At 42.7% G+C, this 16146-nt stretch overlaps 1 protein-coding gene across 2 annotated transcripts in view; it reads left to right on the forward strand.

Moving 5' to 3' along the window:
- The window catches only part of PRMT8 (protein arginine methyltransferase 8), a 96415-nt gene that overhangs the window by 23715 nt on the left and 56554 nt on the right, over positions 1 to 16146 (forward strand). The gene's annotated exons all lie outside the window — the stretch shown is intronic.

Consider the following 16146-nt stretch of genomic DNA (forward strand, 5'->3'; position numbering starts at 1 on the left):
TACTCTTTAGTACCCTATATAAGTAGAGTCATACAGTGTTTGTCTTTTTGTGATTGGCTTATTTTTCTTAGCATAAAGTCCTCAAATTCATCCATGTTACAGTAATTGTCAGAATTCCCTTTCTTTTTAAGGCTGAACAAAGTTCCATTTTATGTGTAGATCACATTTTGCTTATTCATTCATTCATTCATTCATTCGTTCGTTCGTTCATTGATGGACTCGGGTTATTTTCATGTTTTCGCTTTATCAATAATGCTTCTATGAATATGGATGTACAAATATGTCTTTAAGACCCTGCTTTCAATCCTTTTGAGTATGTACCTAGAAGTGGAACAGCTGGATCATATGGTAATTCTATTTTTAATTTTTTGAGGAAGTGCCATACTCTTTTCTCTTTTCCATAGTGGCTACATCATTTTACTTCCCACTAACAGTACACAAGGGTTCCAATTTCTTCACATCCTCACCAACACTTATTATTTTCATTTCTTTTTTAAAAAATATTAGCTCTCCTAGGAGCCTGAGTGGCTCAGTTGGTTAAGTGTCCAACTCTTGATTTTTGCTTGGGTCATGATCTCACAGTTTGTGAGTTTGAGTCCTGCATTGGGCTCTATGCTAGCAGTGCAGAGTCTACTTGTTCTCTCTCTCTCTTTCTCTCTCAAAATAAATAAATACACTTTTATTTTTTTTATTTTTTTAATAGTTCATTGTCAAGTTGGTTTCCATATAACACCCAGTGCTCATCCCCACAAATACACTTTTAAATAAATAAAAAAAATTAGCTCTTCTAATGAATACAAAGTTGTATCTCATTGTAGTTTCAATTTCCATTTTATTAATAATTGGTTCTATTGGGTTTTGCTTCATACACTTTGCATATCTTTTATTAGATGAATATGAATTTGAAATTATGTCCTTTTTATGAATTAGTCTTAATCATTATGAAAGTATCCTCTTTTTCCTGATATTATTTGCTCTTATTTCTATTTTGTCTTATATTAATATAGCTACGTTAGCTTTCCTTTCATTAGAATTAACATGGTATGCCTTTTTTATCCTTTTACTTTTTTATGTTCAGAGTAAGTTTCAAATAGGATGGCATATAGGTGTGTTTAAATCTAACAGACAATCTTTGCTTTTTAATTGAGGTGTTTAGACCATTTATATTTGATGTAATTATTGATGCTATTGGATTCAGATCTACCAGCTTGCTATTTGTTTCTATATAGCTTATCTGTTCTTTGTTACCCCCACTCTCATTTTAACCTTTTAACTCATAATACTTGAGTATGATTTTATTTTATACCATTTTGCTGGTTTATTGTTTATAACCTTTTTGTGCTTCTATAAAGTGGCTGCTTTAGAGTTTTTGGTATACATATTTTATTTATCGTAGTCTATCTTCAAGTAATACTATAGCACTTCACATATATTATAAAAATCTTATAAGAGAACACTTAGATTCTTCCCTTCTGGCCTTTGTGCTATTGCTATCATACATTTTATTTCTATGTGTGTTATAAGTACTGCAAGACATGTTTTTAAAAAAATTTTGTGTGTTATAAATACTGCAAGGCTTTTTTTAAACAGTCAATGATCTTTTTAAAAAAATTATTTTATTTAAAAATTTTTAACGTTTATATTTGAGAGTGGGGGAAGGAGAAAGAGGGAGACACAGACACTAAAGCAGGTTCCAGGCTCTGAGGTGTCAGCACAGAGCCCGACAAAGGGCCCAAATCCATGAACATGACCTGAGCTGAATGTTGGACACTTAACGGACTGAGACACCCAGGAGCCACTTCAGTCAATGATCTTTTAAAGACATTTAAAGAATTAAAAAAAAATTTCTTTTATATTCACCCATTTTCAGAGCACTTCATTCTTGGCATAGTTCCAAATTTCTATCTGATACCATCTTCCTTCTGCCCAGAGAATATCCTTTAACATCTCTTATATTGTTGGCCTGAGGATGATGAAATCTTTCAGCTTTTAGAGTCTCAAAAAGTCTTTATGTTGCCTTTATTTTTAAAGATATTTTCCCTGGGTATAGAATTCTAAGTTGATACTTTTTCTTTTTCTTTTCAGTACTTTAAAGATGTTGCTGTTGTGTCTTCTAGGTTGTGTTGTTACTCATAAGTACTTATAAGTTGGCTGTCATTATTTTCTTTGCTCTTTGTATAACATCTCTTTCCCTCTTTCTGGATGCTATTTTCTATTTCTCAGTGGTTTTAAGCAATTTGATTATGATGTGCCTTGGTGTAGTTTTTCTGCCTCATATTTCTTTCCTCAGGGTTTGTTGAGCTTTTGGGATCTGCAAATTTATGGTTTTTATTATTTGGAAAATTTCAGCCATCATTCCAATATTTTTAAAACTATTTTTATGTTTTCCCTTTCTTTGGGTACTACAATCACATATGTGAAGTTGTCCCACAGCTCACTGATGCTCTGTTTAACTTTTTAAAAACTATTATTCCAGTATAATTAACACGGTGTTATATTAGTTTCAAGTGAACATATAATGGTTCAACACTTTCATACATTTCTCAGTGTTCATCAAGATAAGTGTACTCTTTGTCCCCCTCACTTATCCACCCCCCACCTCTGATAACCACCAGTTTGTTCTCTGTATGTAAGACTCTGGATTTTGTTTTTGTTGTTCTCTTTTTCCTTTTGTTTGTTCATTTTTTTTGTTTATTAACCTCCACATACGAGTGAGATCATATGGTATTTGTCTTTCTCTGACTCTCTTATTCCACTCAGCATTACACCCTCCAGCTCCTTCTATGTTGTTGCAAAGATGCATCCATGTTGTGGCAGGATTTCATTCTGTTTAACTTACTTTGAGTCTTTTTTCTTTTCTGTGTTTTATTTTGGGTAGTTTTTATTGCCCTGTGTCAGGTTCACTAATATTTTCTTATGTAATATCTAATTGGCTATTAACCTGATCCAGTTTATTTCATCACATATAATTTTTATGTCTAGAGGTTCAGTTTGGGTTATTTTTCTATCTTTCGTGTCTCTACTTATCAGGTTTAATTTTTCATCTAGTTTCTTGGACATATGAAATAGTTCTAATAACAATTTTAATGACATTGTCTACCAATTCTGTCACTTGTCCTTTCTGGGTTGGTTTATTGTGATTGGTTTTTCTCCTCATTATAGGTAGTTTTTTCTCACTTCTTTGGCAAGTCTGATAATTTTTGACTGAATACCAGACATTATGTAATCCAGACCTTGGGACATTGTTGGATGCTGAGTATTTTTTGATATATTGTATTTCTAGGCTTTGTTCTGGGATATGGTTAAATTCTTTAAACAGTTTAACCCTTTCAGGTCTTGCTTTTAAGCTTTGTTTGGGTGGGGGGATTAAAGCAGTCTTTAGTCTACGGATAATTTCCACCACTAAGGGAAAAATAACCTCTTCTGCATATTCATGAATTATGAAGTTTTCCACTCTGGCTTAGGTGGGCAAGAGGTACTCCTCCCCCTGTGTGAGAACCACAAATCAGTACCTCTGTCTTCTCAGTAATTCCCCCCCCCCCCCCCCCGCATCAGGTAATTTCTTCACATGCATGTTTTGATCCATCTCAGCTGAAGTCTTGAGGGGGATTCTGTCTAGATCACCAAAGCCCCTCACCCCACCCCCAGTCTTCTACCCTCCAATATTTTGCCTTCCAAACTCCCAGTGCCCTGTTGTCTCCAGAGTCCTGCCTCTGTCTCTTCCACTACTACAGATTCCTAGCAGGGTTCCCACTGCCTACACTACAGCTTGGATACTCACACTAGGTCATCATAGGATTCATCTTTTTTGTTTGCCATCTCATGGATATACTTTTTCATTGCCTGATGTTCAGTGTCCTAAAAACTGTTATTTCTTATGTTTTGTCTGGCTTTTTAACTGATCATAGGCATTTCCTGGGAAGGCTTTTAAAAAATCCAGATTACTAGAATCTGTCATTGGCTTATTTGAGGCCACCTTTGGAGGAGTGGCCAAATATATACCAGATGGCTGATATTGTTCTCTTTCTAGCTGGAATGTCAGTATTTTCAGGGAAAACTTGCATCCAAATCTCTGATTAAAGGAGTCAGTTATTTCTGCTAAGGATATGGGTGGAAATACATTTATTTGAAGTAAATGGATTTGCTGGAACTAGATGCAAAGTGTCTGGAGGAGTCCATGGAAACCAGATGAGAATCTAGATGATGTGACCATGGTCTTGATAAACAACTTGTGATTTTCTTTCTGGTGTGTGACTCTGTAGCTCACTTTTCTTCAGCCATCAGCTTAATGGCCAGATGATGAGGCCTGAGGCTCTATGAGGGTCAGCTCTGGGGTTTAGACCAGCTATGCTGTTTGGGTTGAAGCTCTGTCAGCTTCCTTGAGGCACAGTATCATCGCCGTATCATCGCCTGCAGTTCTGGCCCTGAACTACTTGGTGTGAAGAGACTGTTGGGAAAATGTCTAACAAATATGCTTGAATCTGTACTTGAAGCCACTTCTAGTCTATAAAGATGGAATTATGGGTGCTTAGTAAGTTCATTCTATATTTGCAAGATATTTTCTTCTAGAAATCTCAGGAGAGAAGACACTTCTTAATAAAGGCACTTGGAATACCATTGAACCTTCCAAGGAGTATTGAGTATTATTAAGATTCTGATAATTATTTTTCTCAGCTTTATCTTTCTTCCTACCATCTCTCCACCCTTTCAAGGGGGAATGAAAGGTCTCTGATTACACGGTGGGAAGAAGCCTTCTTCACTCCACTTTCATAATATATTTATGAAGGGCAACATTGACCCAGTTGAAGTGTATAAGGATACTGGAACCAACACATCTCTATTGAGCCCTAGCTCTGTGCCAAGTATTAAAGGAGAAATAGTAACACAGCAGATATAGTTACTGGTCTGGGGGAATTTAATTCTTGGTTAGAGAAGCAACACATACAATTGTGAGACCATTTGTCAACAAAATAAGACAAAATGTAACCAGCAGCTTCAGCCAACGGATGCCATATGAGTTCAGAATAGGAGTAGAAGAGACCAGGTGTCAGGGACTGGAAAAAAATGACTGATTTTCCACGATGGCCTTGTTCCTAAAGATAGCAAGTGCATAATACTCGGAAAGCTCCAAGGAAGGGGGGCCAGAACAGAGCCTAGTGAGTAGACAGTGTGGAGGGAGAGGACCAGAGTCAGGCAGGCAGAAGAACAGAATGCTAAGCGTAGCCAAAGCCACTGTGTCTAGTGCCAGAGTAGAACCCAGTGAACAACCAAAAATAGCATAAGGGCATAGATTCAGATTGCCACACTCCCTTACTGCATACTCCCTTACTGCACGTTAGAATTTCCTTTGAATATTTACACATTCAGCATCTTTTAATCATCATAGTAAGTTCATGAAGGAAGCAGGACACATAATTGTTGCCATTTGACAGAAAAGGAAACTGGGAGTTAAGGTTAAATTGCTTTTGCACAATGACCCAAATAGGACAAGAAAGAACCAAGACCAGAACCCACAGATGTACTATCTGTGCAACTTCTGCCTGATGCTCTTTGTCTCCTTAGATGACTTAGCCCGGGCTGGGAACCCACAAACCAGTTTCAGGTCCAACAGGGATGATTTGACCCAAATATGAGACTAAAGCTTAGTCCAACTCTGGGCAAGGTGTGAGGGTGTGAGGAAATTGGCTGTGTCTTTCTGCACATTTGCCTGTACAGGAAAGTGGAAAGCCAAGTGCTTGGTGACCTCTTTCAAGTCAAAGGAGGGAAAAAGGCTCCTGTTACATTGGGGAGGGAAAAAGGAGGAAGAGGAGGGGAAGTCTGCTCTTTAAGCCCATTATGGAGGAAGAGCCAGGAGCCAAGCATCCAATTAACCTGACATCTTTTGCAACCAAAATATCTGAGGATATAAGAAGAGAATTTAATATGTGGAGGCTTGGGAGAAAAGTGACTAATAGCTGGAAAACAGCCCTAGTTTATTTAAAAAATAGGTCAGGCCCAACAAATCCAATAGATTCCTTCCCAGCAGTTACTGATCCAGGAGAAAGAGGGAGTGCCGTGTGGGTGCAATGCCATTTTGACTTGAAGCAGGCGCTGCTGTTGTACCACAAAGAGACAGCCAGGGGGCTGATAGGAAGCACACAGACACAGTGTGCACAGCTGCCAAGGACTGTCCTTTGCATTGAGCCACATCATGACCCTGGCAATGACAGCAAGTTAGGGACTGGCCCAAGGACACCTAGACTCAAGGTGAGAGAGCTTATACCCAATCCCAGCTCTTCTTCTGTGGGAGCTACTGTCTGTCTTCCAGGTGCCCTTGGCCTGGCCCTGACATTGTATGGGGATCAGAGTGTCACAAAGGCTGTGCCAGGCTGGCCTCTGGGGGTTGCGTTAGGGGTCAGAGAGAAATGGAGAAGGCAAGTAGCTGTCCTCAGCTCTGTCTGGACCAGGATTTCATAGGTATCACTGGAGGAACTTGTTAAATGTGCAGCTTATTGTGTTTTACTCCCACCAGCTCTGAGGTCAGACCCCACAAATCCAATAGATTCCTTTCACCCAGTTACTGATCCAGGAGACAGAGGGAGAAAAGCCATTTTGATGACATGGGCCTGGGGTCAGGCCTGAGACCCATCCGAAGGTGGCTGATGCATATTTTAATACAGAAACACTGTCCTAAATCAGAGTCACCCAGATGGTTTCCTTAGAACATTAATTTCTAGGGATGTTTATAGAACTCTTAGAAAAAAAGGATGTCACAGCCATAAATTTGGTAGCAATAGACACCCTAAATCCCTCTTAGAGATTCACAATTCATTTTAGCAAATTAAAGATTTAAACGTATTGCAATTAAGAAGTCTTTTTACACTTCTCATATATACATATATTGAATCATTATGTTGTACCTTAAACTTACACATTGTATATCAGTTATATCTCAATAAAGCTGAAGGAAAAAAGAAAAAAAAAATCTCTTTAGCTTGTTTGTCCAAACTTATTTGACTATGAAACCCCTTTTCTAGGAGTATCTATTCTGTGGAATACAGTGTGGGAAAATGCAGCTCTAGACCAGTGGAGCTCAGACTCTGTAATACATCAGAATCACATGGAGGCTTGTTGGAACAGATTGCTAAACCCTACCATAGAGATTATGATTCAGTGGTTTCTGGTAAGGACTGAGAATCTGCATATCTTGCAAATTCCCAAGAGATGCTACTATGGTGGTCTGGGGACTAGACACTGAAACCCACTGCCCTAGACCCCTCTGTAAGCCCTGGATCACCCAAGGGTGATGCCAGGCCTTCTGGCAACATTCCCCAGCACAAGGTATCCCCCAGTGGGAGAATGGGGACTAATAGTGGGTGGCAAGAACTGAGGAAAGGCAAACCCAGGGAGAGCAGCCTTAGAGGGAACTTGAGTCTAAAGTAATAAAGCATGTGAAGAGGGGCTCTGCCAGTATGCCAGTTACAGTCAGAGACACTGTAAAACAGGAAGGTCCCAGTGGGTGAGAGCAGCTAACACTCTGTGACACCCATCAGTGCCTGGCTTGCCCCGGGCGGGGGTGGGGGTGGGGTCTAGAGAGAGTCTATGCCTTTAAAGAGTAAACTCTAGGGAGGGACATGAAGGTGACTGTTGACAAGTGTACAGACCAAGGCACCCTGGAGGGTGAGAAACTGTGAGCTGGGGCTATGTACTCTAGCCTAGCACTTCCTTCTGGGGAGGCTGACTTTGACATTCGTTCACTGGGACCCATGTGTAGATATGAGGGTGGAACCAGCATTGTCTTTGGCCAAAGACGGACATGAGAACTATATATTTTTGGTGTGACCTTTGGTGTGAATAGGAGAGGTCCACATGCCCGCCAGAGTCCTTGCTTGGCTTGCTGTTACCTGACATCCTACCATTAGAATGTTCTCCTTTCAGTTAAAGCTCTGGTCCCTATCTAAAGGCAGACAGACTTGTTAGAAGAGCTCACTCTAGGCGATTATCTCACAGTCTTGTGAGTAAACATCAGGATCAAGAAAGGATGTGAGGATCTGAGGGTGACCCTGGGACAGGGGCCAGATGTGAGCATGGGCTTGAAGAAGTTGGGAGGGAGACAAAGGCATCTGGGGAGAAAGATGTGGTGAGACCCGGCCAGGAAGTCACCCCGCCTCCCACACTGTCTTCTACCCACTCTGCGGTGACCCACCTTTTGCAGTCGGTCCACAACTCCTCCCCCTCCCCGCCCCATCTTGCCCCCATGGGACTTCAGGCCAGGCAGGCTGCTGCTAAGGACAGACGACTCAGGTTAGAAAAAGCTCTCTTGACATTTGGAAAACAGAGCAGGATTTGGCTCCTCCAGTGGAGCCTCTTGTTCTCAGGAAAATCGTTTTTACAGCTTGGGCTGGTGCCAGTAAGAGCCATTTATAGCCCAATGGGCTTGGGTTAGCTTCAGCTGCCTGGTGCAAAAAGTGCTGGCTTCTCTCTGTCCTCTGCTGCCTAGCTCCCCCCTCCATAACTCCTTCACCTCCACTCTCCTTCCTTACAACCTCTTTATCCTGCTCCCTCCTCACCCCTTTTCTATTTTCTTAGAGATTCTGGTTCTGGTTACCTGTTTGACCCTAGACATATTCCTTTGCCTGTGTGGGCTTCAGACTCTCCTTCTATAAAATAGAGCTTACTGTTTGTTACCTTTTGAATTCAGTTACCTTGGGGAGGTACTTACCTGTGCTTCATGGAGGCATGTTCTTCTTTTTAGTCATTGCCTGTTGGCCTTCTTTCTCCCCCCAGAATTGGGAGTCCATTCTGGGCCAGCTTCGCCACCATTTCTGAGGACAGGGCTCCTAACATTGGCTCAGTTAAGCTTGTGTGTGACTGAACTGAGCTAACCGCAGCATCAGTGTCAAGAGTATCAACTCTGGTGTCCAACGGATGATGGTTCATATCCTGATTCCGTTACTTCCTAGCTCTGGGTTCAGGTAATCGACTGAATGTTTTGAGCATCAGTTTCTTTGTAAATTTCAGTCATTCATTCAGTCATTCATTCATTTAGTTATTATGAGGATTTTAAGATACAGTGTTTGTACAGTGCCTGGTGTACACTGAGCCCTCAATCAATGTTAGGGATCATCGTCATTATCATCACCTATCACCTCCCCTTATTTTCAGATGGAAGTGGAGTTAGGTTAAGAAAGTGGGGGGGGGGATGGAATCTCTCACTGAATCCCTACCTTTGCCTGTGGAAATCTTAGTCACCCTTTGAGGACCAACTCAAGCATCACTTCTTCAAGAAGCTATTCTCCTTTTGATTATACAGCTTTGGTGTTTCCTCCAGCTTTGGTGCTTCCTCAACACTCTATCTATCTATCTATCTATCTATAAAGTTTATTTATTTATTTTGAGAGAGAGAGAAAGGACAAGTCAGGGAGGGGCAGAGAGAGAGAGGGAGAGATAAAATTCTAAGCACTGGCAATGCAGAGCCTGATGCAGGGCTCAAACTCATGAACCATGAGATCATGACATGAGCTGAAGTGAGACGTTTAATCAACTGAGCCACCCAGGTACCCCCAACCCTTTATCTTATCTCAACATTTAGTGGCGCCTGGACCCATTCACCCCAGTAGAATGGGGTGGACTAGGAAGATCAAACTGGGGAGAAAAACTGCCAAAGATGCCCCAGGAATGTCTCAATCCAGGCCTGGAGGCAGATCACAGTGTCTGAAGAGTCCCAATCAGCAGCTGGCACTAAGAGTAGAAGACAAAGTCACAAATCCTGACAGTGACAGGTGACAGATTGGGAAAGCAGTCAGCATTAGGAAACCTTCTGCGAATAGCAGAGCATTGAGCCTAAGGCCCTTGAGAGGAGGTGGGAGAGCAAGGCAGGGCTCGCTGAATGCATCAAGCATCCCACTGTGTCAAGGATAGAGACAGTGATGCAGGAATGGTTACCAGCACCAGACCTCAGGTCAGAGTAGGCAGGGCTAGAGCACAAGTCTCATGCTGTGGGACTAGAGGGGCTAAAATGTCCAGTGGGAAGGAACTTGAGCACAAGGAAAAATTGGAGCTGTGACAGTCACAGCTGCAGGAGACTGAAGTGCTGAAGCTGGGAGTCAGTCTGGCCTCTGTCTCCCACTGTGATTCCCAGCCCTAGTCTGCCCTCTAGGCCAGGATATGCAAATGATTTGAAGTTTGAAGGCTGCCTTCATTCAGAGCCTCTCTTTGGCCTATGAAAGAGTCAGGGCTTCTGACTCCCCAAATGAGCCCAGCATGGTCCCCCAAGGCCCATCCCCTACTTTGCTCAATTCTTTCCAGGACCCTGGAAGGTAGGCAGGTGTGCCAAAGGCTGGATTTTCAGAGCCCCTCCTTTCTTTGTGGTGTAACAAACTTTAATAGCTTCCACAGACACATCTGGATGCCTATACTGGCTCCCATATGCCATATAGGGACCTAGAGGGTTCATATGCATCTCTGTTCTTTCATAAGACCTGCGCAGTGCCTTGTTGCAGCAGATGTTTGGTCAGTATTTATGGGATGTAAAGCAACATCCCCAGCTAGCTGAATGTCTAGGGATCATGGGCCACTGTGGTTTCCCACTCCCAGCCTCCTAGGACGGGGCACACCTATCAGATAATGGGATAGTGCAAGTCCCTTCTGTAAGATACTGAGCTAGACTGACAGACTTTAGGACTAGGGACTAGTCCATGGTCACCTCTTTGTCTTCGTTTGACCTGTGGTTATCAAGGGGAATGTCCCCCCAAATCCATTCATCCCCTTGCCTCATGAATGCAATGAATGGTGCATGGTAGACACTTTGTAGGTTGGCAGCTGAGAAATGAGTCTTAGGAAACTTGTAGTAAAGGGAACCTTGGAATCAGAGCTAAGGAGTGAGGAGGCTCTTATGAACCTGATCATGTATGCTGCCTGCACCAGCTAGGATTTTTTCTCCTCTTAATACCTTTACATAGAGTCAAGATTGGGGTCAGCTTCATACATGGAGCTTTCTTCAGCTTTAAAAGTGACTGCACAGCTTCCTAGGTATGGTGTCCTTCTGGATAAGTGAGGCTAGATAGAGGTCATCTTTGCTTTGATGCCATTGGCTGGTTACTGGAGTGCAATGCTTGGATTGGACAACCTCAGACGAGGGACAGTCACAGAAGTGGCTCCTCCCTAAGCCTCTCTCCCCGGGTCCTCTGGTGCTTCCAAGGTCTTCAGAGAAGGAGGCTTCTGGCTTCTGTCCTTGGCCCAACCTCATTCCCCTCTACTGCCTTCTCTTCTCCCCTACTACTACCCCCATGGGGGCCTCTCCCAAGTGAACCCCATAGCCTTTCTCTGAGCAGATGGTTTCCATGCGGAGTGTTAGCCTCAACTTCTTTCCAAAGGTCTGGGATCATGGTTTTTTTTTGTTTGTTTTTTTGTTTGTTTTTTGCCAATATTATTGCATTTTGCTCTTTTCAAAAGTAGTACGTGTTAATGGCACACATTTTAGAAAGTATAAACAAGCACAATAAAGGAAAGAATTAACTGTTTATAATCCAACACCTTGTCATAATTGCCACTAATTCTGGTGACTTCCTTGAGTCTCTCCTCCTTAACACACAGGCATGAATAAGTTTTAATTTTAAAAATGTGATCACACTGTCTATTCTTCTCCCACTTGTTCCCCTCAGCCCACGGTTTATCGTGTTCACATTTCTCTTATTAACTACTCTTCCACAACATTATAAGCAGCTGTATTGCATTCTGTTGTGTGGATGTACCCACAGTTTACGTAAGCAGTTTTGTTTTGTGGAACCTCTAGGTTGACTCCTATTTTTGTGTTGTCTGCCATGATTCTGATTCTTTCCTTAGGATGAATTCCAAAAAAAGTAATTACTGGGTTTAAAGATTTGTGCCTTTAAAGACTTTTAATGCATTTTTATCAAACTGCCTTCAAAAAATATCCTCTCTAGAACTGTATGAAAGTACCTATTTTTCTGCAGCTCTTACAAATGCAGTGTTTTGGGGCACCTGGGTGGCTCAGTTAATTAAGCCTCTGACTTCAGCTCAGGTCATGAACTCATGGCTCGTGGGTTTGAGTCCCACATCAGGCTCTGTGCTGACAGCTCAGAGCCTGGAGCCTGCTTCAAATTCCATGTCTCCCTCTCTCTCTGCCCCTCCCATGCTCATTCTCTGTCTGTCTCTCTCTCAAAAATAAATAAACATTAAAAAATTTTAAAGAAAAACAAATGCAGTGTTTTAATGGTTTCTGAAGGAGTCAAGATTATTTGGTAATTAAAAATTATAACTTTTTGTTTTAATTTGAAGATACCTGGTTTCCAGAGAGATTGAGGCAGAGAGAGGGAGACAGAATCTCAAGTGGCTCTGTGCCATCAGCACAGAGTCCGATGCAGGGCTTGAACTCACAAACATGAGATCATGACCTACGCCAAAGTCAAGAGTTAGATGCTTAACCAACTGAGCCACTCATGTATCCCTTCTTTTTTTTTTTTTTAATTTTATTTGAGAGAGAAAGGGAGAGAGAGAGAGAGAGAGACAGAGACAGAGACAGAGAGAGACAGAGAATATCAAGCAAGCTCCAAACTCAGCATAGAGCCTGATGTGGGGCTTGATTCCACAACCCTGGGATCATGACCTGAGCTGAAATCAGGAGCTGGACACCCAACTGACTAAGCCACCCAGGCACCCTTTGTGTTTAGTTTCATGTGAATTGACTGGAAGATCTTTTGTCGAATGCTAAATGGGGGATGTTTTCCTTTCTCTTATTGGTTTATAAGAGTTCTCTGCATATAAAGGATATTCGCTTTTGTACATATATATTAAAAATGTACTACTTAGCTTATCACTTGACTTTCCATTTTATTTATGATATTTATTAACTGGAACTATACTACTCTCTACTTGTTTGACATTTTTTCTTATATGACTCAATGATATTTCAAATTTCACAAATCCAAGTGGAAGTACATTATGCCCCCACTTCCCACTTACTCTTCCTTTGACTTGCTCATTCCTGTTAATGTCACCACCATTTTGCTAGTCATCCAGGCTTGAAATGTAGAAGCCATCTTGGGTTCAAACGCTTCTCTTTCCCCCCATATCTTGTCAGCTGCTGACTCCTAGAGATCCTATTTCTGCAATTTCTCTGGCAGGCAGGCCCTCTAATACAACAGTGGCTCAGGTTATCATTATTTCTTGACCCGACTTTGAAAATGGCCTCATAAGTTCATATGCTTCCCAGTCCCCAGTCTGGGGACTTGATTTGTCATTTCTCCACCTTGCCCCTCCTGTATACGGCCACCACATTAATCTTCCTAAAGTAGAGCTCAAACATAGAACTCTCTGGTTACAAACCACCAACAGCTCCCCATTGTCTTGTAGTTAATTACAACCTCTTAGTCTGGCCTTAATTTCCTTTCAGTGGAATCTCCCACTATTTTGGCCAAGTTGCTCCTCAAACAAGCATGCTGTTTTCCCGCCCCTTTACCTTTTTGTTCCAGCCATCCCCTTCTCTCAGAATTCCCTCCCACCATCTCCTCCTACCAAAAAATGCATTCAGAAATCTCCCCACCTACCCCACTGCCAGATATCCCAAGCTCTTGTGATTCTTTGAATTGAAGACTTCTCTCTCTTTGAGCCCTCCACAACAATTTGCTCAAGCTTTTCTTGTAAAGAAAATCCTACTCCATCATCTAGTGGAGCCCTCAAAGGTCTTATATTTCTACCAGAAAGCAGAGTCCTTTGAGGGCACTCTTCCTATATGTCTGTTCCTCCACAGGAGTAACAGACTGCAGTCATGCTCAGTCAGTATTTGTGGGATGAAAAGCAACATCCCCAGCTAGCTGAAGGCCTAGGGATCATGGGCCACTGCTGTTTCCTACCTCACTCCTAGCCTCCTGGGACAGGGCACACCACTCAGCTAATGGGCAGAGTGTGAGTCTCCTTTGCAAGAGGCTGAGCTAGGCTGACAACCTCTGGGACCAAAATCTGGGCCACAGTCACCTCTTTGGCCTCATGATCTGTAGTCATTGAGGTGAAAGCCCACCAGATCCACTCATCCTTTGTCTTTTGGATGCAATGCATGGCGCATGGTTGACCCTTTGTAAATTGGCAGCTGAGAAATGAAATCTTGAAGACCTCATGGAAAGGGAAACTTTGAATCAGAGCTGAATGGCAGCGAAGGGGTGCAGGAGGCTCCTGTGACCCTGACCATGCGTGCTGCCTGGACCAGCTAGGACTTTTTCTCTCTTCAACATATTTAAATAGAGTCAAGATTGGGGTCAGCTTCATGCACAGAGCCTTCTTTAGCTTTAGAGGTGACTCTGCAGCCTGCACGGGAGTATGCAATTGACACAGTCTATTTTTAGCCTCTCAGAGACCGTGACCAACATCCCAAGCTGAGGGTGGGCACACCTGCTGCATTCTAATGAAGCAGCCCCGATTGCCTCTTCCAGCCAGCCGGGATCTCGCCGACCTCAAATCTGATGTTGCTAAACTGGGAAGTCTGCTTATTTCCCAGAGGCTGTAGCCTAGATACACCAGGAAAATGGGACCATCACACTCCCCTGAGCTCACTCCCTTACAGCCCAGGACACGGGGCAGTTGTGGGGCTCTATGAACAGCATGATGAAGAGATGGAGTCACTTGGGTTTTTTGATCTTGCTCTGTCCTAGGGCCTCCCTATTTCCCTTGTTGGGAAGGAGATTAGTAAGCCTGAGCTGATTCAGCTCACAAATGAGAAAACTGAGGCACAAAGCAGGGACATATTTATTTATTTAGTCTGAATAATGATAATAATAATAGAGCTTACTATTGGCCAGGCAGTGTTCTAAATGCTTCACATACATGAACTCATCCAAAGTTCTTGACCACTCTCTCAGATGGGTTTTGTCATGATCTCTATTTTATGGGTAAGGATAAGGAGACTGAGGCTCAGTGATGACAAATGACTTCTAAAGGTCACTATCAGCCACCAAGCAGCAGGGTTGTGTTTCAAAGCCAGGCAGTGTGGCCTTAGGATTTACCATGACACCTGCCTCTCAATATCTATTTTTATTTATTTATTTTTTAAATATTTTTATTTATTTCTAGGAGAGAGAGAGAGAGAGAGAGAGAGAGAGNATTTCTAGGAGAGAGAGAGAGAGAGAGAGAGAGAGAGAGAGAGACAGCGTGAGCAGGGGAGGGTCAGAGAGAGAGGGAGATACAGACTCTGAAATAGGGTCCAGGCTCTGAGCTGGCAGTCAGCACAGAGCCCGATGTGGGCTCGAATCCACGAACCACGAGATCATGACTTAAGCGAAAGTCGGACGCTTAACCGACTAAGCCACCCAGGCGCCCCTCAATATCTATTTTTAATTTTACTAGAGGCAAGATTGGGATCCAGGAGTCCCAGAAGACCAACTACTGGATACTACTGTTTCTCTATTTTTTATTTTCATTTATTTTTTAATCAAGTTAACTTATTTAATTTTTGAGACAGACAGAGGAGGGGGGCAGAGGGGCAGAGAGAGAGGGAGACACAGAATCCCAAGACTTGAACCCAAGACACTGTGAGATCATGGCCTGAGCCAAAATCAAGGGTCGGACATTCAACTGACTGAGCCACCCATGCACCTCACTATTTTTTAAACTTCTGCCCTGCTTTTTCTGTGCTGTACACACCTGGATTCCTACACTCCAGGGAGAGAAGTTTCTTCTCCTGGGATGAATACCCTTCTACAGTCAAGCTGAAATTTTGGGCCCCAAAGCTCCCTGAACTTCTCCTTCTCCCCTTAGCCTATGGAGGAGGAGGGGTTGGCTGGTGATTGGCAGCAGCAGTAGGGTATAGAGCCAGGCTGCATGGTGGGGCTGGGAACACAGAAAGAGCAGTGATTGGTTATGTGCAGGCAGGGGGCCACCATCAGCATGGGAATTCAAGCTCAGAGCAAATTCTGCCAAAGTTTGGAATAAAGTTTACAGAATCCAGGAGGGAAGGCAAGAGGTGTGAGACCCCAGAACCTAAGAGACCTGCATCTGGGGAGCAGAGCAAGTGCTGCCTGCTAGGGGAGAAGCCCAGAGACTCATCTTCTAAGTGTGCAGGTGGGACTCAGTTTAACAAACACTTATTATGTGCTAAGCGTTCTTATAAGCACTTCACAAACACCAACATCCTCAGGATTATTCTAGGAGATGGGG

This window comes from Hyaena hyaena, unplaced genomic scaffold (genome assembly GCF_003009895.1).
Source record: "Hyaena hyaena isolate Hyena2069 unplaced genomic scaffold, ASM300989v1 scaffold_108, whole genome shotgun sequence".
NCBI classification, from domain to species: domain Eukaryota; kingdom Metazoa; phylum Chordata; class Mammalia; order Carnivora; family Hyaenidae; genus Hyaena; species Hyaena hyaena.